Source organism: Leopardus geoffroyi, chromosome C3, assembly GCF_018350155.1.
Source record: "Leopardus geoffroyi isolate Oge1 chromosome C3, O.geoffroyi_Oge1_pat1.0, whole genome shotgun sequence".
In the NCBI taxonomy this organism is placed as follows: Eukaryota; Metazoa; Chordata; class Mammalia; order Carnivora; family Felidae; genus Leopardus; species Leopardus geoffroyi.
The window spans coordinates 101,555,056-101,579,066 of NC_059338.1; the positions used below are offsets into that span (position 1 = coordinate 101,555,056).

The window sequence follows — 24,011 nt, forward strand, 5'->3', positions numbered from 1 at the left end:
GGATATCTGGGGAGGCCCAGACAAATGGCAGTGTGGTTAGAATGATGGAGACCCAGTGACCAGACAGACCACAGGGATGTCCTCTGAGGCTTATTTAAGAATAAAAAGAGAGAGGGGGATCTACACAGATGTGCCAAAGATTCATGGTAAACAGCTGGCAGACATTTCAGTTAGTGAGGAAATCACAGTGCCAGCATGTCCTGGGATTATAAGAGGAGAGGCCAAGCAGAGCACCAAGAAGGTGGTGGAAAGGGATGCGAAGTAAGCAACCCACAAAAGTATAGGAAGAAAAGCAGTTAGGACCTGTAAAGTATAGCTATAACATGTATCAGGGGAGATAGGTTCAGAAATAAATCTCTGATACCACAAAGAACGCAGGTGCTAGAGAAACTGGAATAATAAGGAGGCTTACAAATCCAGGAGGAAAGCACAAGTGACCCTGCTTCTGAAATCAAAGGACCTTAAAAGCATTCCCCAAAATGGTAAGGGATCACTCCCCTCCCACCCCCAGAAGTCTAGATCAGAACATGCTTGAAGTAAGAGCAAGCCATTTTCAAATTACACAATTACTCTGCCCCCATCCAGCCTCGACTCTGTTTTAACAGGCCACTGTTACTGATAGGAAAGCTTCTTATTGCACAGGTGTACTGGGGAAAATAAAAAAGGTAGAATAGGGGCTTGGTCATAAAAAACAAAAAATAAGAAAACAAGAACAAACAAACAAACAAACAAAAAACAAGCAAGGAGCTCACTGTTGCTCCTGAGCACAGTATCAGAAATACAGTTGCATTAAAGTCGATCTTGATGCTGAGCTGTGAACACCAAGCAGCTGATACAACAGGAAGCTCATGCACCTTGGAATCACTTGGCCAAGGTTCAATTCCCAATCTGCTGCATACCACAGGCATGTTTTTAAACTCACTGGCTCTAATTTTTCTACTATTACTTTAGATCCACACAACCATGTGTTTAGAGAAAAAGTATACATCTGGTGATCCAACTTGGAACTCCAGAAATACATTTTCTATGGTACTTCAGTTCTTCAGTGGCTTATAATGTCCTTCTCACCATTCCTCCATTATCTGTTCCTTCCCAACCAGCTGGAAATCCACCCCCCCCCCGCCCCCGCCCAACACGGGCCCCAATCTAATTCTCTGGGGATGAGTCTCAGGCAGAGGATGTTGTGGAGGAAGCAAGAGATATTGATGAAGAACAAATTGGTAGTTGGATGGGAGAGTAATGATCATGAATACAGGCTCTCAGCAAGTCCTGGGAAGGAAGTGCTGAAAAGGACCTGGGGCCTCTATGTAAACCCCAAGAGGCAAGTGTTCTGAAATGGCCAGATGTGAACCACTGTCTTTGTGCTCTTCTCAGGTCCCTAGCTACCACGTGACATCTATGATGAAAGTCTCTTTATCCCCTCCCTCCTTGGTTCTGTGAAGAATGAACTATTGTTTCAAATTTTAAAAATAATAAATAGCACAATAAGTTTATAATTACAAATCAAGATAAGTGCTAAGTAAGAAAACAAGAAGATGCAGTGAGAAAACATAATAAGGATCTGATTTAAATGTAAGTGTTGGGTTTGAGAAGTATATGAGGAAGTTAAATGTGTAATGAATAGAAGGAAAGGGGTTTCTAGGCAGAGGGAATAGCAAGACTTCTATTTTAACACCATTATGATAATACCTCTAAGAGGCATTATCAGTATCTTTTACTGTTATCAGGAAACCAGATGAGCTTTAGAACTCTTTGAGCCATGAATGATTTTATGCTTACAAATATAAAAAAAGAATAATAAAATGAACAACACTTAATTCTTAAAGAATGAGGCTAAACCAGCAATATAAACTGAGAAAATAAAATACTTTAAATAGTAATGTTATGGATGTAGTCATTTCCATCGTGATCTAATAAGTGTCCATCACTTTTCCCAGGCCTCAGTGAAGGGAAAGAGAAGAGAAAAAGGTAAGAAGCACTCTGTGAAATTTTCTTCCCCCACCTCCAAGTTTTCCAATCTGTCACTGATGTTTAAGGACTTAGACCCTCTCACATTCTTCCAGAACAGCACTGGAAGTCCTGGGCAGAGTATCACACGTGTGATCCCTAACCTGGGATCTGGCCTCTCTCAGTTTCTCCTTCTTCACTGCCTTCTCCTGGTTAATGAACCTTAAAGCAGCACTTCACCTTCACTCTTCTGGGGTTTGGCCATAGGTTGATGGGCACCAAAGGAAGGCTTTGCCAGCCTGTATTATCTGTCCTGAGGCAACTAATTTACATGAAGGGCTCTACTGAATGTACCTAAGAGTGGCTTCTGTCATTAGAGAAGTTTCTGACACTACTTCTCATCATCACAAGTAGTTGTTAAAAGCTTCTGATATCACTGCTTCATAGAGATTATACTGGAAAATAAGCTAGGTTTTACTCAATTCTGGAGAGCTCTTCACATGAGGATCGACGCATCAGTCCTTTGGGACTGTATGGGGAAATGGCTAAGACAAGTCCAAATAATAAGTATAATAATCATAAACAGGGTAATGCCTTAAGCATTATCAATATGCTTTTCCTTTTGCCTTTCTGAATACAAGCGCTCCAGCCTCACTTACCCAAAACATCCATTAACCTCAGCCTTCATTTGGATATTATGAAGAGAAAGAATAGGATGCTACCTGACCTCTGAGACTGTTGTTATGAGAATAGAATGTTCCAGTTCCATAGAGCCTTTTTTGCCCTTTGAGGTTATAAAAAGTATGCTCAAGGGACTCACTATTTTGTGGAGGGGGTGCTCCATCTGAAGCAAATGAATGTAAAGAAAAGATAAGATCTGGGGGAAATAGAAGAAATGCCCAGTGAGGTGTCTGAGTGGCTCAATGGGTTAAGTGTCCAACTATTGGTTTTGGCTCAGGTCATTATCTCATGGTTCATGAGTTTGAGCCCAAGCAGAGCCTGCTGGGGATTCTCTCTCTCTCTCTCTCTCTCTCTCTCTCTCTCTCTCTCTCTCTCTCTTTTTCCCTCTCTCTCTTCTCTTCTTGTGCTCTTTCTCTCAAAAATAAATCAATAAATGTAAAAAAAAAAAAAAAAAGAAATGCCAAGCCCTTTTCAAGTCTAGGAAATTTGTGGGAAAGAGTAGGGAAAAATGGATGTTAGTCAGACAGGTATCTTCTGATGTCCTCTCTGTGTTGAAAAGGAGAGAACATTCCATAGAGGTGAGGGAAACAATGAAGGCAAAGAAGAGCTTTTCTCTCTCCACATTAAGACTCCTAGAAAGATATCACATCTAAAACATCTCCCAGTCACCAAGATGGGCAGAGGCCACAGCAAGCTGGCAATGCTAGGAGGTCAAGTGGAAGAAGTCTCCAAAGTTTAATGTTTTGGTGTAACCCTGGGTTTTAGAGCAAATGAGATTCTGGCTGGGGAGCTTGTCATACTGCTTTGACCACATGACTTACTGAGCAAACTGCAAGGCTCAAGGTCAGATGAGCTAAACCCTGAAAGGTCTGTACATAAGCACAAGTCAATATGAGGCTCATTTGCCAGTGATGGCTTCTCAGCCCTGACCACAATGAGAAAGACCAGCTCATGAATCTTACCAGCTGCAGACTTCAGCTGCAAATGACAAGAGGACTGGGTACACAGCTGGATGAGGAGCATTGTCCTAGAGCCCAGCATGACATATAACAGTGAGCCTGAGGGCCTGGCCCTTCTTATTAACTTAAGGTTTCGTGTTCAGCCCCTCCTTCTCCCTATTCTCAGACACTAACTTAAGGAGAGTAAGAGTATTTGAATGACTATTTTATGACACTTAATGGAATATTTAAATAAGACTAATATTGATAGCAGATGGTTCATTTATTCTTGTGATTGATTGACTTTATTATCTTTTGGAAGATGGTGAATTGCGTAAGCACCTTAATGTCAAAGGCTATATTTCATTCATTTTTGTGTCCCTTCTAGTAACTGATCCATGACTCTACGTGTAAAGGAAGCTCAAAAAAATGCTCTGGAAATTAACAATGAGTAAATAGATATTTTTACATCTCAGTGGTTCACAAAATTCTAGAGAGCAGCTCATGGTATCCTAAAGTTTCTCCCTGTTTCTATACTTTCCTAACTCAGTACTCTAGAGGTAAATCTCCTTGAGTAAGAAAAAACCACATCTATATGACTGGATTTCTAAACTTGAAAAATTTTTGTTTTCCAGTCATTTTTGTATTGGAAGGAGGGAATCACATCTAGTTTGTGAAACCCTGGCTAGAAGAGATTTTTCAGTCAACACACAAAGGTTCACAGAGGTTGTTCCTTCCAAGAATAATCTCCCAGGGCCCCATTCAACAATAAATATTGCCCAACTTCCCCATGCAGAAGTCAGCGTAAGGCCGCAAACACTAAGGAAATTACCTCTGCGTCCAGCCAGCTGATTTGGCAGGCCAAGAGCCAATGCACAAAGAAGGTCTGTCTCTGTTTGTTTTCCTCATACTTTTCCTCCTTTCTGAGCGTTAGGCCATGGAGAGTTATGGGGCAAAGCCTGGGAAGAATGTGTTAGAGACTCTCTCTTCCCGCAGACCCCCCTAATTATAAAGAGCCAACGGTTTTGCTTAAACTGACTGGGTAGTCATGATTCTGACCACTGGACATACTGCTAACATGGACTTCTGTAAATGTCCCCTTGAAAAAAGTCTTGGGAGGAAGACCTCAGAGTGGTTGCTCACTCTGTTTCATTTTCAGGCTCCTTCTCCTAAAAAAATTAAAATAAAGAGAACAGCCATGTAATGACTCATCGGCCTTGTTACCCAAAAGGACATTCTTCTTCTAGTGTCGTAGAAGAGCACCAAAACAGCAAGCAGTTTGTTATCTTAAAAGACCAGGATTTAAGAGATGTAGCTTATGATTGTAGTGTGAAAAAAGCCACTGGATCCCTGCATGACATGGGTCAGGTCCTTTTACTTGTCTGGGTCTGAATTTCCATCCTGAAAACAAGGAGACCTTAATGTGTTTGAAATTGTCATACAGAATAGTTTTAAAGTTATTAGCTGGATATAAATCTTGACACTTTGGCCTGAGTTGCAATTGTTTTCTTTTGTTGTTGTTGTTGTTGTTTGTTTTTTTGTTTGTTTGTTTTTTGTTTTATTTTTCAAGAATATATTTAGGTGATTTTCTTTCTTAAGTTGATTAGTTTGTATTATTCTCAAATAAAACTTTTCCTTCACTAGCTAGCTGTATATATTAAGATAAAATTCACACAGAAAATGTGGAATAAATATTTGATTCATGCATTGTAATATCAATGCCAAGAGATCCTTGGTTTATGCATAGAGTTGTTTGGTGGCAGTTTTTTCTTTGGACTTGTGAGTAGCTGTCTCTTCTAGGTCACTGTGTTTTTATGCTAACAGATGCAAGCTGTACTTTGTTGGTGAAATTCAACTAAAATAAGGTATTTCCTGGAGTCAGTCTTGGTTCATTTACTAATTTCAGAATTTCTGAATTCTGAATTTTAAAAAAAACTAATATTTTCATTAATCAAAGGACTGTCATCCTGTATAATCTTCATCTGGGCCATAAAAAAATCTATTCAGACAAACTAGGTGGTCTCAGCGAGAGAAGAAAAGTTTTTGTAAATAAAGAAATAACATCAGTGAGATATTGAAATGCCAGCTCAAAAATAGTGACTTTGTATTAAGAAATGCCATGAAAGGGGTGCCTGGGTGGTGCAGTCAGTTAAGCATACAGCTCAGATCGTAATCTCACAGTTCATGAGTTCGAGCCCCTGCTTCAAGTGAGCAGGAGCCCCGCATTGGGCTCCTCAGTCTCTCTCCCTCTCTCCCTCTCTCCCTCTCTCTCTCTCTCTGCCCCTTGCTCACTCATGCTCTCTCTCAAGAAAAAGAAAAAAAAAAAGAAACACGATGAAAAAGAGGATGGCCATATACATTCAGAAGTGATAAAACAAAATTGTTTCCATCATGTGTACTGTGTGGGCAAAATGTGTGTCAATTTGTTTGAAAATTGTATAGATACTAGAGGGAGGACATGTTTTTAGATATTTTAACAAAATTATTCTGTTTATAGTTTTTGAAATATTAGTTTCTATTATATTAAATATTAGCTCCTATTTTAAAATAGAGCTACATAGTCTAAACATACTGTTCTATTATCAATAACCACTTGATTTTTATTAACTTCTCAAGAATATCTAGGTTAGCAACATCCTATACCTACACTTGGGTCAAGTAAGTGCAAATATCTAACAGAAATCAATAAAGAACACAACATATGGAACCATTACTTTTCCACTTACAGGTGATTATGTTCAGAAAAGAATGCAATAATTCCTTTAATGGTAACTCTACTTAAATTTCCATTTTCCACCTTTGTCTCTTGCCAGAAGCATAATAATTATTCCAAACCTGGGCTATGTAATAAATGTCTGGGAATAGTTTACTTGCTTGAGCTGTTTCTCATACTAAGACATAGAACATATGGTATCCCACCATCTGGGTCCTTTATATGTGACTTTTCCTACTTCTCCACAGAGTTACGCCATGCTCTGAAATATAATAATGCAAATAATAAGATATTATTTCACCTTTGGCTCAACCTATTATTCAAAGAGCCTAAGGAAGTCAGTTAAACTGTTCATTTTAAGTAGCATTGAAAAAAAATGCTATGTTGGAAAATAATGCAGAAGTGCATTTGTATTTTAAATTTCTAAAACTATTACCAGAGTATTAGGAGTTTACAGCTTGATGGTAATCCTCCAACAAAAAAAACAAGTAGAAGAGGATATTTAGGAATCAAATGATCACGTTTTAACCTGTAACCTGGAAGGGTGATGAAAGCTTATTAAGATTTTTTAAAAAGTAAAATACTAGCAGATGTGGGATATTGTGCAAAGTACAAACTCAGTAGGCATCCACATAGAAAAGAACCATGACAATGTAAAGCTAAAAGGAGTTTCCTGAGGTTGTTTTTGTATTCAAGTAGGATGTACTCAGCCAAATTTGCCTAGAAATTTGGTCTGCCCAAACTGGATGTCTGATAAATAGGTCTAGAATGTGGAGATAAGTGGTCAACCTAGTGCATGCAAGTATGGCCTGGAAATTACAGAGAGAAGACATTCTAAGTTCTGAAATATACAACACTGTATATATTACATTATTACAATGTACTCTTGAAAATGAGAACACTGGTTCTTCTGGATACTTCTTTGTGGACTATGGTCCTGAAAATGGACTTTCTTGAGTTTCTCTCCTGACCCTCTTTCCAGGTCCAGGCTGAACATGTCTATACCTAATCTACTAAGCAGATGATTTCCTTGAAATTATCCCCTGGTTTTTCCAGGCAACCTCCAGAGCTCTCTCAGAGACATATCACAATGAGTCTAACATTGTTCTTCATGAGTTTGTTATGACCTATAGAGCTCTCATGTGATCTGACCCCAGCCTCCTTCATCTAGCTCAACTGGGGACACTCTGTGTTACCCTCCAGCTATGCTGGATTTCAGTCAATTTCTAAAATACCACAAACTCTTTTCTGTTCTCATCCTTTCCCTCTGCCCAAAATGTTTCTCCCAAGTTCTTTGCATGTTCAAGTTGGTCTCATTCTTTAGATCTTGTCTTAAACTCAACTCTTCAGAGAAAACTCTCCTGAATACTAGGTAGAGTGCTTTTACTTCAGCTAGAAAGGAACCTGTCTCCATTAGGATATATAACAGCAACCCATTACTCTCTTGATGATGGCTTTTGTCACATGTGTACTGTTGGTTTTCCTCACTGGAATGTAAACTAGTCAGGGAGAAGTTCTGTCTTGTTCATTATTGCATCCCTAGTACCTAGTATAGCCTCTGAAACATGGGAAACCTCAGCATAATGTTGTTAAATTAGTTAATGAAGAGAAGATTTCACAGTGAAATAAAAGATAAGAGAAGTAAATGGGAACAGTAAAGGACAGGAGAGAGAATAAGGGTGAGAGGTTGATTTTCTGTGGGTCGTTTTAAACCCTTAATTTTTCCCAGAACCTAAGCAGACAAGGTGAGGTGACATAAGCATATCCCAGGATTCTTTAGGGATAGAACTATGGGATTTGACTTAAGGAAGCAAAGGAAAATAAGAGGAGAATGTCCAAAATGCCACAAAAATGAAAGTCATCAGATACTCTGTAAGAACTAACTAAGCCTCTTGACTCACTCATAAACTGGTTACCTTAACCATCTACTCTGTTTATAAATTGGGAAACTCAGCTACAAGATTAGGTGGGTTTACTCAAATGATTAATGAAAATCAAGGACAAAACTGGAACACAGTTTGCTAGAAGAAAAAGACAGTGAAAAGAATGCTTATTATATCCACATTATCAAACCTTCAGGAATGAGGTAAGATTAGATATGTACATATGAGAAGGTGAGTAAGAGCTCGAGCCAGAATATGGCTGAGATAACCCTGTGGTGATGTGTGCTGAAATCCCCTCAATTACAGAACACCTACCATCATCCTGTGGGTTGGTTCAGGAGTTCCATGACCTTCCGTGAAGCTATGTTGGTACAATGTACCAGTGAGAATGTTTCCACTGCTACTGAGGATGGAACAGCTTTTTCCTGATGTCTATTAAATGCAACTTGGACTGTAAAACCACAGCAACAAAAAGAGAGTAGACAAAAGCATTTTCCTATAAGTACAGGGATCTCATTCGTCCCTGCCAAGGGCTCAAAGTCAGTCTGCACTGAGCAGCAGGCTGAAACCTGCTGAGCAGACAGCTGCCGCTGGCCTGGAGCCCACTGTGGACCTGAAAAGTATAAGCCCCACTCCATTCAGGGCTTAAAATAGAGCTGACTCATCACTTTGGACATACACAGCGTGTCAGCCTAGGGAGGGCTGAGATCATTGCTTGAGATGTCTAAGGTCAGGCAGGAATAGAGAGATGCCTTCAGAAGATATGTTAACCAAGCCACAAGCTATATTATTACTCCAGTTCACCAGTTTGAATTATTGTCCTGTTCACTATGCAAAAGATGGATAGGTGGATTTTCCAAAATTATTTTTGCTTCCCCACTGATTTCAGAAAGTTAAGGATGACTCTCCAGACCTAAAAATATTTCTAAAATAACACTTTCTAAAGAGATTGTAGAGACCTCCTAGACCAGTGTGTTTATGGTCCTAAATATCTAGGGGCATGAAGGACTCAAGGATCATTATCAGGAACCCCTCTATTTCTGTTCCCTTATGCCCCAAGGTGGTGGCAGGACTTCAAGAAATAGATTCCACACATATTTGTACAAACAAAATTTATCAACCAGAGAAAAGATGAGACCATAGCTTTTAAAAATACCCAAATAATGTAATTACAAAGATTTTCTGGGATGTAGCTCCCAGAGATCCATCTTCCTTTTTGACAAAGGATACTTAAACACATATAATAATTCACCATATCCAAAGACTGCGTGTCATCAGAAACAATTTATGAAGCAGTAGGAGGTTGTATGTGGCAGTACATTAAACACTTCTCAAATAGATAAACAGTTGGGTTTTTTTTCATATGCAAGTAATTTAAGTTTTCTATTAGTCATCTCATGAACTTTAGAGGAAATTGGACACCATATAAATGATATGGAAGCACTAGAAGACACTGAAACACCAAATGAATATGTCTAAGAAACTAGATAACATTTTTATGATGTGTATTTTGTTATAGACTGTTTTTTGAAAATTGGCAAACTACTTCTGTTTTTAACAGAGGGATCCAGATGGACCAGAATGTTCCAAGTTCTTTCTATTTTTTTTTTATCATTTCATTTATTAAGTATTTGTTGACATCAACTATTTGCCAGGCACTGTGCTAAGAACTAGACAAATACAAATTTAAAAAAGACAGACCCATGCCCCTGTGCAACTGGTTACCAGAGGAAGCAGGCTAATTTGCATATTTAATTATGTAATTCTGTCTATGAAAAGTGCCCCCACCCAAAGGAATAGGTGGCGTTAAAAGAACTTGTAACAGGATATCCGGACATGCTGGAAGATCAAATGAGGGTTCTTTGATGAAGTGACATTACTCTAATTTCTGAAGGGTATATAGTTATTAGATAAAGAAGGAGAGGAAGAGCATTCCAGGCAAAGGAACAGCATGTGCAAAGGAATTGGGAATGAAAGAAGCTTAGCAAATTTAGCAAGTGAAAAGTGCCAAAATGTCTGGAACATCAAAAGCCAAAAGGGGAGTGATGACAGATGAAGGTAACCAGGATCTTGCTGACTTTTTATCTTAAAACTTTGGGATTTTAAAAATCGTTGGGAAGGTTTTGAAGTATTAGATACATTGGAATGCTACCATTAGAAATAGATTTTTTAAATCCTTTTTTTTTTTTGCTAGTTAAAGGAAATGAACTGACAAAGGAATAAAGGATGTATGTAGAGATGTATTCAGCAGCTATTGCAAAAGTGCAGAAGAGAGATAATTGTAGTATTGAATGTGAGTGCTAGTAGCAGTGGAAATGAAAAAATAGGTTACTCTGCATTAGAATGAAGAGAGTTTGATTTACCTGGCACACAGTGGGCTTCAATAAATATTTGTTGAACCAACGAATGATTAGTTGTGCATTTAGGAAGAGAGAAAAATCAAGGATACCTCTTACATGGGTCTAATTGAGAACTTTTTAAACATAAAGTTGTTCTCTGTTCAGTGTTGTCCACAGAACCAGCAACATCAGCATCACCTGAGAGCTTATTAGAAACACAGAATCTTGAGACCACAAGGAATGGGGCCTTTAATGAGATCCCTAGGTGATTTGTATACACATTAAAGTTTAAGAAGTGTTGCAAAGTGAGGCAGCCTTGGGGCTGAGAGACACACACAGTTAAGAGAGCAGGATAGAATCAAAACCAAAAGGGGGAAATGCAGGGACGTATTTAAATTATACATGGATCAAGAATAATAAGCTATTAAAGATGGGCTTAAATACATAATTAGGTGAGACTCCTTACAAAAACTCATCACCCAAATAAGCAGGTTAAATTTTCAAATTCCAAAATGTGGTAAGACAATGCTAGTGATAACTATTTCTCTGCCTAATAATAAAAATAATAATAATAACTATGATAATAATAGTAAGTTATAACAGTAAGACTTGTATTACTTGATGGTTTTTCAGCTTCCTTTTATATACTCTTTCTTTTGGAAAAACTCTTAAGAGTATGGGAGGAAATGGCATTGTATTTTATGGTGTGTGTAAGAAAATGTTGAAGTTCTTTACTCCCATGTATTTTAACAGAGGCTAACTTAAAAAACGAGATCAATACTGAAGCTATACACAATAACCTCATAAAATCTGTATGCCCTGTGTATAAGGCAAATCATGTTGGGCCATTTCTATAGAGTAAGCACAGAAATACTGGAACAGAGAAGAAATGTGTATCCAGCATGGCTGTTGCTATGTCATTATGAATCTCAATAGGAAGAAAATGCCAGAAATAGTTCTAAGCTACACTCTAACTCAAAGTACCATGCAACCAAAGTTACTAGGCTGCTCACCATTATGCACTAGATCAGTTCCATATACCCCCAAAGTATAGGAGGAGGTGGAGGGAAACCACAATATTTCACGTATCTTTAATATATTGCCAAAAAGCGATACGGTTCAATTGTGCTCAATGGGTCTTGAGGTTATGGAACATCATACTTTTCTGAAGTTCCAGTTGGCAGTTGCTTTCCCTCACTCTCATCTGCTCCCTTGTGTTTATTTTATATTCATGCACGTGACAGCAGAGTTACCGAATCAGCCTGTGCGATCTTGCAACTATTGTTTTCAGAAAAATGCACATGACAGTTATTAGATCAACAATTGAATAACTCAAAGCAGTCACTTAATATTAATGTCATGTGTGCGTAACTTGAAGAGGGCACAGAGAGGAGCAGCAAGAATGTTGCAGGGCCTAAAAGTTTGACCTTGAGGGAAAAGGTGAAAAAGTGACTTGTTTGACCTTGACAACAGTAGGCTGGGAGAGTAATCAGAAGCCTAAGAATATGGAGAAACAGGCTTGAAAGGAAGAGGTTCTAGGACTTGGTCAGCAGGTGAGCCAAGGGACACAGTGGAAATGAGTTTTAATGACCACAACGAAGTGGAAGATAAACACTTGAGCGGTTAGAGAACCTAGTGTAGCATTGCTAATACCAAGCTTTGGGCTTTAGTGTTCCTGAATTTAAGTCCTGGCTGCTCCAGATTAAAATAAAACTGACCAGAAAACTGTGGATGGAGGGAAATTGTGCACTTCTGCTTTTGTAATTGTTTGGAAAGAGCTAGAGCATGAAACGTGGGAATCAGATTATTTGAATGTTCTTATGGTAGAAGATTGGAACACATAATGTTTGCCTCTGTATTGGTTTTGGCGATTACTTGGTAAATTCATTTTTTTCTGACTTAGTGCCCCCTCCCCTTTCTTGGGGCACCTTCCCTGAGGTCACACCACCTGGGTTTGGGTCCTGTGTTGAAATATTTACCAGTTATTCATTCTCTTGAAGTCTCAAGTCTCATACTTGTAAAATAGAAATAATAATAGTACCTGTCTTGTATGTGTTTTAAAGGATTAAATGGAAGTTTTCAGACCTATTGGCACATCATAAACTCCCAATAAATGTAAGCTGTCTGCATTGTTATTCCTGGCCGGTGTAGAGCACTCCCTAAGGTCTATGAAGAAGTTGGAGATGAATCAGATAATGAACCTGAACTGGGAGAGCTTTTAGAATCAAGTAGAGGAAAGAAGGCATAGATTCAGATGGCCATAATAAAGAGGAGTAAATCTGCCTCAAGAAAGACACAGGTAATAATCTGAGCATTTACCGAAGAGAACTGACTTTAAAGTGCGGAGGAGGAGAAAGAACATGAGGGCACAGTTTGCGGGGACGGTGGTGTCTGAGGTGGATTTAGAAATACAAAAAGAGTTCGACGGTCTGGAAATGAGTGTGTGGCAGGAGTGGTGGGAGTATCGTGGGGTAATGCATTCCTAGCTAAGAGAATACGACAGGCGTTCATTTTGCAAGGTTTTCAGATTCTAATGCTGACTTGAAGATTAGTTTCAACACATTTTTCCAGCCTAAGATATTCCAACTGTTGGCTAAGTCTTCAGCAGTCAGTTGGCCGCCCACACACCAGCCTCAAAAGCAGTGACATGTCAATTGCTAAGAACAACCATTTCAATGAAATACCATGGTCTTAGCATCACTACAACCCTCATGAGTTTTCATTGTTATTCCATTATGAAGTTTACTTCCAAATTTTATCGTTTAATCTTCTACATTGTGCAAGAACAGTAGTTTATTCATGATTGTTAAAAGGGAAGAAAAACCTCAAATATTCAAAACAACCTATTTGGATTCAAACCGAGTACAAAACTCACAGTGTATCTTTTTGGAACTAATGTTTTATTTCATACTTTGATTAAAATTAAAATGTAGAAAGTCATGAACATCAACAAATTAAAGATGCAAGAAAAGAATGGATTCATTTTCTGAGACACATAGAATTTATTGGGGTTAAAATACTAGAGGGAAACATTCTTGGCAAAATATAGTCTAGATTTTCCTTCAGGCAGTTAGTTTGGAAACTTTGCATAGCTTTAAGGGACTGACTCCTAGACATAGTTTTTTTTTGTTTTTTGTTTTTGGTTGTTGTTGTTGTTTCTCACCTCCTGCTTATACATACAGTGTTTAAAAATTGGGGCTCCTGGGTGGCTCAGTCGGTTAAGTAGATGACTCTTGATTTTGGCTCAGTTCATGATCTCACAGTCCATGAGTTCAAGCCCTGCATCTGTCTCTGTGCTGACAGCACGGAGCCTGCTTGGGATCCTCCCTCTCCCTCTCTTTCTGCCCCTTCCCTGCTTGCACTCTCTTTCTTCCAAAGTAAATAAATAAACTTAAGAAAATTTTAATACACATATATTAATATAAATTAAATCTGTCACATTTGTGCATTCCAATAAAAAGCTTACTTGTGTAGCATGGGGATTTAAATTCTTAACTCTATCAAGAAGGCTTTATTTTCTGAAACATTGCTGATTATTAGCCAGTCAGAATTAGGTACAAGAAGGGAAGGAGGGCATCAGTTCACAACTTGACACATCATTCAGACTGAGAGAAAAACAAGCTATTAAAATTGCCCACACTGGGAAACACTGACAGCCTTAGCTGGGGTGTCCAAATGAATCAATATGCGTCCCTGAGTCACATGGAATCGGCAAACAATTGAACTCAGGTTCTCAGTGAAACTGTTAACTTTGTCTATAAGCAACGGCACACTCCCTTTCTCTGGAATGAATTGAAGTTTCCTCTGAATTAGAGTATCACAAATTATTCAGAATTAAACCTACTGCATCATCGCATTTCCTATGATAAAAATCAAGTTTATCATTCCATCAGAACTGATAAGAATTGAATCTACCTGAATACAGAATCCCCTGATTGGGTTATATTTCTACTGATTTATAATACCCTCTCTCCTTTTTGTGACTGAGACACAATTTTATTTTTATTTTTTTAATAAAGGAAGATGTTCAAAGAATTGCTTAAGTAGGATAATGTACAGATTTATGAGGAAGAAAATGACTTGGGAAACACATTGTGTTGTAAACATTAAAAACATACTTGTGTGAGGCTGAACTGTATACTGTGGGCAAGGGAAGGTCTTGCTTTTATCTGGATGCCATATGAGCTGATAGTGAATGACTGTGGTATACGTAAGCATTTCTTCATACATTAAAAGTGATGGCTACATCTGAACTCACATTTTCTAAAGAAAACCACATTGAGAATCATCACATTGTAGCAGCATACTGAGGTTTATCTACCTTGGATGAGGACAAAACTCTTCACTGGGGATTTCATTTTATAAAAATATCAATGAATTCTAACTTCTAGGTCATGAGAAATGCCAAGCACTGAAAAAGGAATGCTTTGCATGTATATGTCAAACAGAAGACACAACATTATTTTCTTTTTTCATCGTCAACAGGAAGACAGTTATGATGTACAGTGGGGACAACTTGAACTTTAGAGTCTGAAATAGTTTGAACCCCAGCTCTGCAACTTACAAGAATCTCTGAATTCCAGTTTCTTAAACATCTAAGATAGAAATGATAATAATGCATATTTTGAAAGTTAATTGTGGATGCTAGATAAGATCACTTGTATATCCAAGGTGGTTCTGGGTTTCACAAAACCATAAGCACTTTGGAGTCTCATTAATCATAACAATTCAGAGGTGCCTGGGTGGCTCAGTTGATTGAGCGTCTGGGTCATGATCTCATGATCTCATGACCCATCCCACTATTGTGGGAACATCTTTGTGCGTTTGTGCGTTTGGCCCTCTGTCGGGGTCTGCACTGACAGTGCAGAGCCTGCTTGGGATTCTCTGTGTCCTTCTCTCTCTCTGCCCCTCCCCTACTCTCTCTCTCTCTGTCTCTCTTAAAATAAATAAATAAACTTAAAAACATCATAACAATACAGATTTCAGCGGCTCTGGCCCAGCCCCTCATAAGGGAGGATGTGCAGTTTATCAAAGTCTCACCCAGTTACTTCTTCATGTCCCCAGAGAGATCTCCCCCAAATATTTAACACCCCAGGGCTTTCCTTCATCAGTATCCTCTGAGCCTTAAGCCTTTCCCATCAGTGCTGCTCTATACACCAGGACAAGGTCTACACACGTGCTGAGAGTGCTGGCTTCTAGTGCTGCCCAAACAGGATGCTCCAAGATAGATGAGCCACTGCCTTTCCCTGAATCCTCACTGGACTGAAGCCAGGATGAGATCCACTCAGCAGTGTCTCACCATGTTACCTGCACCCAAAAGCTGCCTGTGCTGCCCTGGTTTTCAGAATCACTCACAAAACCAGTTTCATCACCTTTTGCCTATGGCTTTGCCCTCCATAAGGCTCAAAGTGATGCACCCAGGCCATGAAAGGCCAGCTGTGTGACCATTCTGTACCTCAGTTTCCTTTTGTGTTAAATATTATACTAATATCTACCTATAGATATTGTCATAACCAAATACATTAATATATGCAGAGTGCCCATTGTGAGTAGTACATTAAGGGTCAATGGTTATTAGAACTTTTAGTATTCTCAAAATTGTTCTAGAGTATAGATCCTGGGAACAAGAGGAAACTGTTGGAAGAGGTTAAAGGATGACTCAAACTATTTAATTTTATTTAACTGAAATATGAAAAGGAGATGTGACTTACACTATACCCCTGCTGGTATAGTTATTGCCAATCAGAAGGTGATAGTTTAAAAAAAAATCAGACTATTGTGGGAACATAGAGGAGAAATTAATTTGTTCTGGGGATGCTTAAGGGAGAAGGGAGAGGATTCATGTCAGAGTTAGTGTGTCCAAGAGGTTTGGAAAAATTAGTGTGACTTTGAAAGAGAAGATGAGATGGTACAGCCAGACTGGCAGCAAGACATGACTATAGAAATAGCATGAACACCAAGCACATGCGAGAATGGTGAGGGCGCACAGAGTAACAGAAGAGGGGAAACAGTGAGTGCTCTAGCTTGAAAATAAGCTGGGATTTTAGGTGATATGGAATAGCATGCTTAAAAGTTTAGATGTCTTTTTAAGGGAAGGAAGAAACACCAAGAATTTTTGTAAATAGAGCCCTTGACCATTTTAATATTTTTAAACAACACTCACTTTTGGACAGTGTGTTCGAAAACCCTAAAGTTACTTTTTCATGCTCTGAATGTATGTTTGTACCCCATCTGGTATGTTACCTTTTGATGGTAGTGCTTGCTCACTGAATTCATGTCAGCATCTTAGCACAGAAATTTAAACAAAATTGTAGTTTTATTGCCTTTCACTTCTTACTTTACAAGCAAATATTACCCCAAAAAAGTTCTGAGATTAGAGACAATGAGCAAAGATCTCATCAACTTAATAAACTTGAGATAAAGATGGGACTCATTAGGCTAAACCTAAGCTTATTGACTACATTCATAATTAGGAAGGAAAAAAACAAAGTGAAAGGACATGCATGATATGTTAGTTATAAAATTATAGCAACCCTTTCTAGAAGGTGAACTGTAATTAGGAATTTGGGATGAATTTTTAGTCCTCTAAGGAGAGATTTTCCTTATAATACATAATTCCATTGGTGGCTTGCACATATTTGACTTTGGTAAATTTTCAAGAATATCATCATGTTAGAGAACAGTAAACTGTCTGAAGATATTGTTTTAGAATGTTAACTTGAGGGGCGCCTGGGTGGCTCAGTCAGTTAAGCATTGGACGTCGGCTCAAGTCATGATCTTGCAGTCTGCGTTGGGCTCTGTGCTGACAGCTCAGAGCCTGGAGCCTGCTTTGGATTCTGTTTCCCTCCCCACCCACCACCACCTCTCTTTGCCCATCCGCCACTTGTGCTCTGTCTCGCTCTGTCTCTCAAAAATAAATAAATATTTTTTTAAAAAAATTTAGGATGTTAACTTGAATAGTTATATGGCTAAGGGAAGAAACAATTTGGGTAAGTCCAGACAGAATCCTTTGTTAGAACCCAAATTAAAGATGGTGGAGATCTAAGGCAAAGGCAGAGAGAATGAAAAGAGATTTCACAACAGCTGCTCAAGGAGATAGAAAAGAGGGCCAGGAAGGATAACCTCCTGCCTTATCTCTCTCTAAAGCCCTGTACTGTTAAGGTTTAACTCATGACCATTGTCAAAGGAAAAATATTTAAAGGACCCATCTCCATTTCCACAGAGCAGGCAAAAAAGTGTACGCTTAGAGCTGAGAAAAAAGGAATTGCTAACCGGCACAAGTAGTAATGAAAATCTAACAAAAATATACAGTAACAATTATAATTTATTTTAAAACACTCCCTTTAAAATCAAGAACACGGGGCGCCTGGGTGGCGCAGTCGGTTAAGCGTCCGACTTCAGCCCGGGTCACGATCTCGCGGTCCGTGAGTTCAAGCCCCGCGTCAGGCTCTGGGCTGATGGCTCGGAGCCTGGAGCCTGTTTCCGATTCTGTGTCTCCCTCTCTCTCTGCCCCTCCCCCGTTCATGCTCTGTCTCTCTCTGTCCCAAAAATAAATAAACATTGAAAAAAAAAATTTAAAAAAAAAATCAAGAACAGGACAAAGATTCTAGCTATTACTGCTTCTATGCAACAGTAGCTGGAGGATCTAGCCAGTACAATAAGACAGAAAAAGATACAAAGCATATTAGCATTGTAATCCAAGGAAAGAATTTTCTAATGCTCATATGAGAATCATAATATAATAAGTAATTATAAAATTAGAATTTACAGAGATTTTAACCTAGGCTGCTAGACTAAGGGTTCATATTTTTAATTACCTTAACATGTTGTCCTTTTAAATAATATTCAAAGGCAATTCAGGCTTTAAATATTTGTCTGTGACACATTTTCAGACTCATGCTACTGAGGCTGGAGGAAATACTCTGAGTATTCTCCACAGATATAGAAGTTCAGGGGACCCTGCCGTGGCCCAGAAGCACCTCGTCTCCAGCGATGATACCTGCGAGACTGCGTGGCTGACCGCCGGGATAGGAGCAGGCCCAGTGCCCAAAATCTCGGTGGGTGATACTTGAGTGTGGCCTGCAACATGGCCACCTCTGCTGCCTTCTCGGAGCATTTCGAGAAACTTCACCAGATCTTCCACTGCCTCCATGAAGACCTGCAAGGGGTGCCAGAGCAGCTCCTGGGGACAGCAGGGGCAGAAGAAAAGAAAAAGCTGATCAGAGATTTTGATGAAAAGCAACAGGAAGCAAATGAAATGTTGGCAGAGATGGAAGAGGAACGACATTATGCACCTCTGTCTTTCTGTAACCCTATGATGTCTAAGCTTGGAACCTACCGGAAAGACCTTGCTAAACTCCATCGGGAAGTGAGAAGCACACCTTTGACAGCCACACCTGGGGGCAGAGGAGACATGAAATATGGTACATATGCTGTAGAGAATGAGCATATGAATCAGCTATAGTCCCAAAGGGCATTGCTTCTGCAAGGCACTGACAGCCTGAACCAGGCCACCCAGAGTACTGAGTGTTCTTATCGGATTGCCACAGAGACTGACTAGATTGGCTCAGAAATCATAGAAGAGCTGGGTGAGCAATGTGATCCATTGGAGCATACTAAGAGTAGGCTTGTAAACACAAGTGAAAACTTGAGCCGAAAGATTCTCCGTTCAATGTCCAGAAAAGTGACAACCAACAAGCTGCTACTTTGCATTGTCATCTTACTGGACCTGACCATCCTAGCAGGTCTGGTTTATTGCAAGTTCTTTCACAGGCATTGAACTTCCTAGAGGGAAGGGTTTGTGGACCAGAACTTTGACCCTGTGAATGAATGGTGTTAGGGATGGGGAATAAGCGTAGTGCTGCTGTAAGGTAATGGTTCAAGGATGCACTGTGTAGCTAGACTTGGAGGAGGGAGGGAAGATGGAAAACCACCTAACTGTGAAGGAACAGCAACAAGACCAGTATGATATACCAAGGTAAAAAAAAAAAAAAAAAAAAAAGAAGAAGTTCATTAATCCTCCATTAGTACACAAACACACACATAGATACAATGTCCACAAATATACAAATAAATATATCAAGGAAAGAACTTGGAATTCAGATTATAGTACCCAGGGGACCGTGGCCTGATTTTCATTTCATCTGGATATCTGATGCAGTGCTTATTTTTATGGCTGAGATATAATATGTAACTTAAACATCCCATGAATATTCACTGAACACTTCTCATGGGTCAGTCTTTAAGATGCTCTGAAAATAGCTATAAAAATATAGGCTAAATCCTTGCTCCCTTCAACTTACATTCAAACTGGAAAAGCACTGTGAAGAAAGTAAAACAATCATACACTAAGAGTGTCTTGGTGAACTTAGCAAAAGTCTTTCCTCCAACAAAACAACTCATTATATATTGGAGTGCTATCATCAGTCTCATGAGTTTACATTCTGGTTACAAAGCTAAATTTGATAAAGCATCCCTTACCCAAATTAACATTCCAGTTCATCACTTTCAAGATTATGCAATGCCTAATGGGATCTTGAATAAGCATGCTTTGATTGGTAGGCTTGGCCCACCACTTATAAGCTGTTTATGAGACCTATAAAATAACAATGATAATACATATCTCAGTACATATCATAATGTATAATCTCATAAGGTAGTCATAAGAATTAAATGAAACACCACATTTAAAGTACTGAGTGCAGTTGCTAGAAGAAAGTATTCAATAATTATAAATGATAATAGTGATTACTTTTATTTTTATTAAAAGTCATACAACTTGAGGGGCGCCTGGGTGGCGCAGTCGGTTAAGCGTCCGACTTCAGCCGGGCCACGATCTCGCGGTCCGTGAGTTCGAGCCCCGCGTCAGGCTCTGGGCTGATGGCTCAGAGCCTGGAGCCTGTTTCTGATTCTGTGTCTCCCTCTCTCTCTGCCCCTCCCCTGTTCATACTCTGTCTCTCTCTGTCCCAAAAATAAATAAACGTTGAAAAAAAAAATTAAAAAAAAAAAAAAAAAGTCATACAACTTGAATCACAAGAAGCCATACAACTTATCCTATCAAAAACATGTAGCCAATCCAATGCCATAACTATCTGATATTCACTGAGCTGGGTGAATGAATTTGTTGGTCTACATCCAATTACGATCTAAAGGAATCTTCTGTTTAAAAAATCATTAAAGCTAGGGAAACAGAGTTCTACATGTTTCTCACCATTGGGTATAGGCTGTCCATATTTAGTGGAAATGCATTTGTGGGCAAGTTTACGTAGAACTGTAGTTTAAATTTACACTACACTATATTTTTCCACACTACCATGACAAAAAGCCAAAGCTGTAAGTCAGCTGTGTATGGGAAATACTTACAAATTGACTCCAATGAACAAATTAAAGGTGATTCCAGAAGTTTTAGGGGAAAGAGAAAAAAAGTCCCAGAAATCCCTATGTGGTATTTTTATTTTTAGTTGAATTGTTAAATCGTCATTTTGTGGTAATCGTTTCCATGAGAGTATAGTTAAGATTGCAGAAGTTACCTCATGAGTCTTTTGCCAATAGCAGATACCAGAGAGTGGGTACTGGTCTCAAAATAAAATTAAAGAGAGAGAGGTAGAGAGAGGCAAATCAGGGAAGGAGGGAGGCATGAAGAAGGATGAGGAAAAACAAAAGAGATTCCTTCAGTTAATGATAATGATTCATGTGTTGTCTTCCTCTTAAAGCTGCTGCTGAAGCATTGTTGTCAATGGAATTCTTTTCCTTTCCTTCTCACACCCCACACTCTCTTTCTCCTCTTACCCTCCTCTTTCTATATCCCTTGACTGCTCTCTAAACTAGGTTTCTTATGTTCATTTATTTTCTATTTGTTAGTAGAAAGGAATTGTCCAGTTCGGCAAAGGAGCTGAATATCAATGCTGTGTTCTCTTCCCCTATGCAAATAATATAGCACAACTCTAAAGCTTTGCATAGGAAGAGGAATAAAGTAAATTGTCTAAGAAATTCTTTCTGGATGGAAGGATTTGGATAAAGATTGTTCTTCTGTTTTTGATCTTTAGAAACAGGCTATAGTAGTATTCTCTAATAGTACCTTAATGATATCTCTAGCCCTAGGTAATAGCATATATAAAATATAGAATCATAGAGTTGTGCCAGACAGCCTAGTTATTGTACCTGACCAGGAGTTCTTCTCATTCTTGTTTGTTTGTTTTTTTTAAGTTTGTGTACTTATTTTGAGAGACAGAAAGAGATAGAGCATGTGTGCTTGCAAGCCAGAGAGGGGCAGAAAGAAAGAAAGAGAGAGAGAGAGAGAGACAGAGAGAGAATCCCAAGCAGACTCACGCAGAGCCCGATGTGGGGCTCGATCCCATGAACTGTGAGATCATGACCTGAGCCAAGATCAAGAGTTGGACGCTTAACCAACTTAGCCACCCAAGCACCCTAGTTCTCATTCTTCATCTCATCTCGATTTCCATTCTAGGAGTTGTCCTTTCCCCATTGTGTATAATCTTGGTGAGAAGTAGCTTCTGCTTTCTATTAAAGAGTCACAGGGAAGCGATAAACCCTCTCCACGGTCCTGTGCATGCAGTGGGTGTAATGTGATCTAAGCCAGGCCAATGAGATACTCTCTCCCTGGACCTGAATAAATGATGCAAAGATATGAGTCATCGCCAGAAGTTATTCTTTCCCACTGTAGGATTGACAAGCTACCTAAATTCTTGCTGTATGCTGTTCCATCTGTGAGCCCCAGATGTGATCCAAGTAAACCCTTTTGCTTAAAATAGCCACAGTACATTTTCGTAGCTTACATTCAAAACCTGAATTTTATATTGTTTATTGGAAGAGATCTTGGAAATTCTTAGGAAAGATATAAACAAGGTAAGTAGTCACCTGGAAAACGGGGTTCAGAAACACTAACCCGGTCCATGTACATCCATCTCTCTCCCAGGAAGACTGACAATGGATTTGGAGCACACGGTGGTTTTATCAATAGAAGAGCATTCAGACATCCACATGTATGGATTAGGCTCGCTGCCTTGGGAAAGGGAAGTCACACTCAACAGGGAAAAGAGAAGTCAATCCTCAAAGAACAAAAGGAAACTTGTAAAAATGTTAGGGCACCTGGGTGGCTCAGCCAGTTAAGCATCCAGCTGTTGATTTCGGCTCAGGTCGTGATCTCACAGTTCATGGGTTGGAGCCCCACATCCGGCTCTGCACTGATGGTGTGGAGCCTGCTTGGGATTCTGTGTCTCCCTCTCTCTCTGCCCCTCCCTGACTCGTGCTCTCTTTCTCTCTCTCTCTCTCTCTCTCTCTCTCAAAATAAAGGAATAAACTTTAAAAAAAAATGCTAAGCAAAGGGTATAGGGTGTGATAAAGGATTTTTGAGTTCCCAAACCCTGACTTTTTATTAATGAAATTCAAACTGGTGTATATAACCGATAGAGTTGAAAAGAATGCATATGAGAGTCGGGTTGTCGTTGTTGTGTGTGTTTGTTTGTTTTTTACCCTAAATTTGCTTTGAGAAATCAGGACTGAGGCAGGAAAAGCAAAGCATGCAAAAGAGCAGTAAGAACACAGGTTGGGTAGTTCTGTGCCGAGCACTTCATGCCATCTTCTCCATATTGTCCCAGTTCCAGCAGAGGTTTAGTAAGATCACAGGGCAGATCATATATTCCCAGGCTCTGAAGGAGCCTACGGAGGCATGAAACCTTCTTGTGACCCTGACACCAGGGGCAGTTGTAGCTGAAGTGTAGACAGCACTACAGTGTCTAGGCAGAAGGGCTGGATGTGCCTTCTCCAAGTTTTTGAGGGATCAGAGAGAATCAGAAAGTTTTTCTGGTCCTCCGAAGGGTACAGAAGTGTCCCAGAGAAGGTCAACTTCTCTTAGGAGCTAAAAGGATGCAGTATGCATGGCCCTGCACCTGCAGCAACAGATGGGAACTTGACTTCACCCCAGATACCAGCGGAGATAGATGCCAAAACATAAAGAATAGAGATGAAATACATTTTAGTGACATCAGTCAAATATCTGACAGAGGTCTTCTGTGTTTACCTGCTTACCTCTGTGTTTACCTTACCATCACATTCTTATTCTGCTAAGGGCACATTAATTTTCCTTTGTGAAAGCCCTCGTCTTCATTCTCTCTCTCTCTGAGACTGACCCACCCCCTGGCTTTAGAGGTAGAAAAGTCACTCAGGCACAGCAGATCGGAGTCAAAGTGATTGGTTCCAAAATGAGTTCATGACAATCCAGAACAGTGAGTTATCTTGAGGTATTTTCATTACAGTTACTGAAAAGCAGATGTTGGTGGGGGAGATGCTAATGGCCATCTTTCCGTGTTAAGGTAAAAACCTTGCCTGAGAGAGGAACCCAAGCAGAGAAAGAAAGAAATGGAGAAACAGTCTCCTGAAGTTATTATTGAAGGTCTTGAAGATCCAATTCTGCCTGGATCAGATTTATCCCTTGAATATATCTTGATTGTAGGCAATATTTTTTCTATTGTTTAAGTGAAATTTATTCACT

General features: G+C 39.3%; 1 pseudogene; it reads left to right on the top strand.

Moving 5' to 3' along the window:
• Positions 1–18,290: 18,290 nt before the first annotated feature.
• LOC123586933 lies at positions 18,291–19,502 on the top strand (annotated as a pseudogene).
• The last annotated feature ends 4,509 nt before the right edge of the window (positions 19,503–24,011 follow it).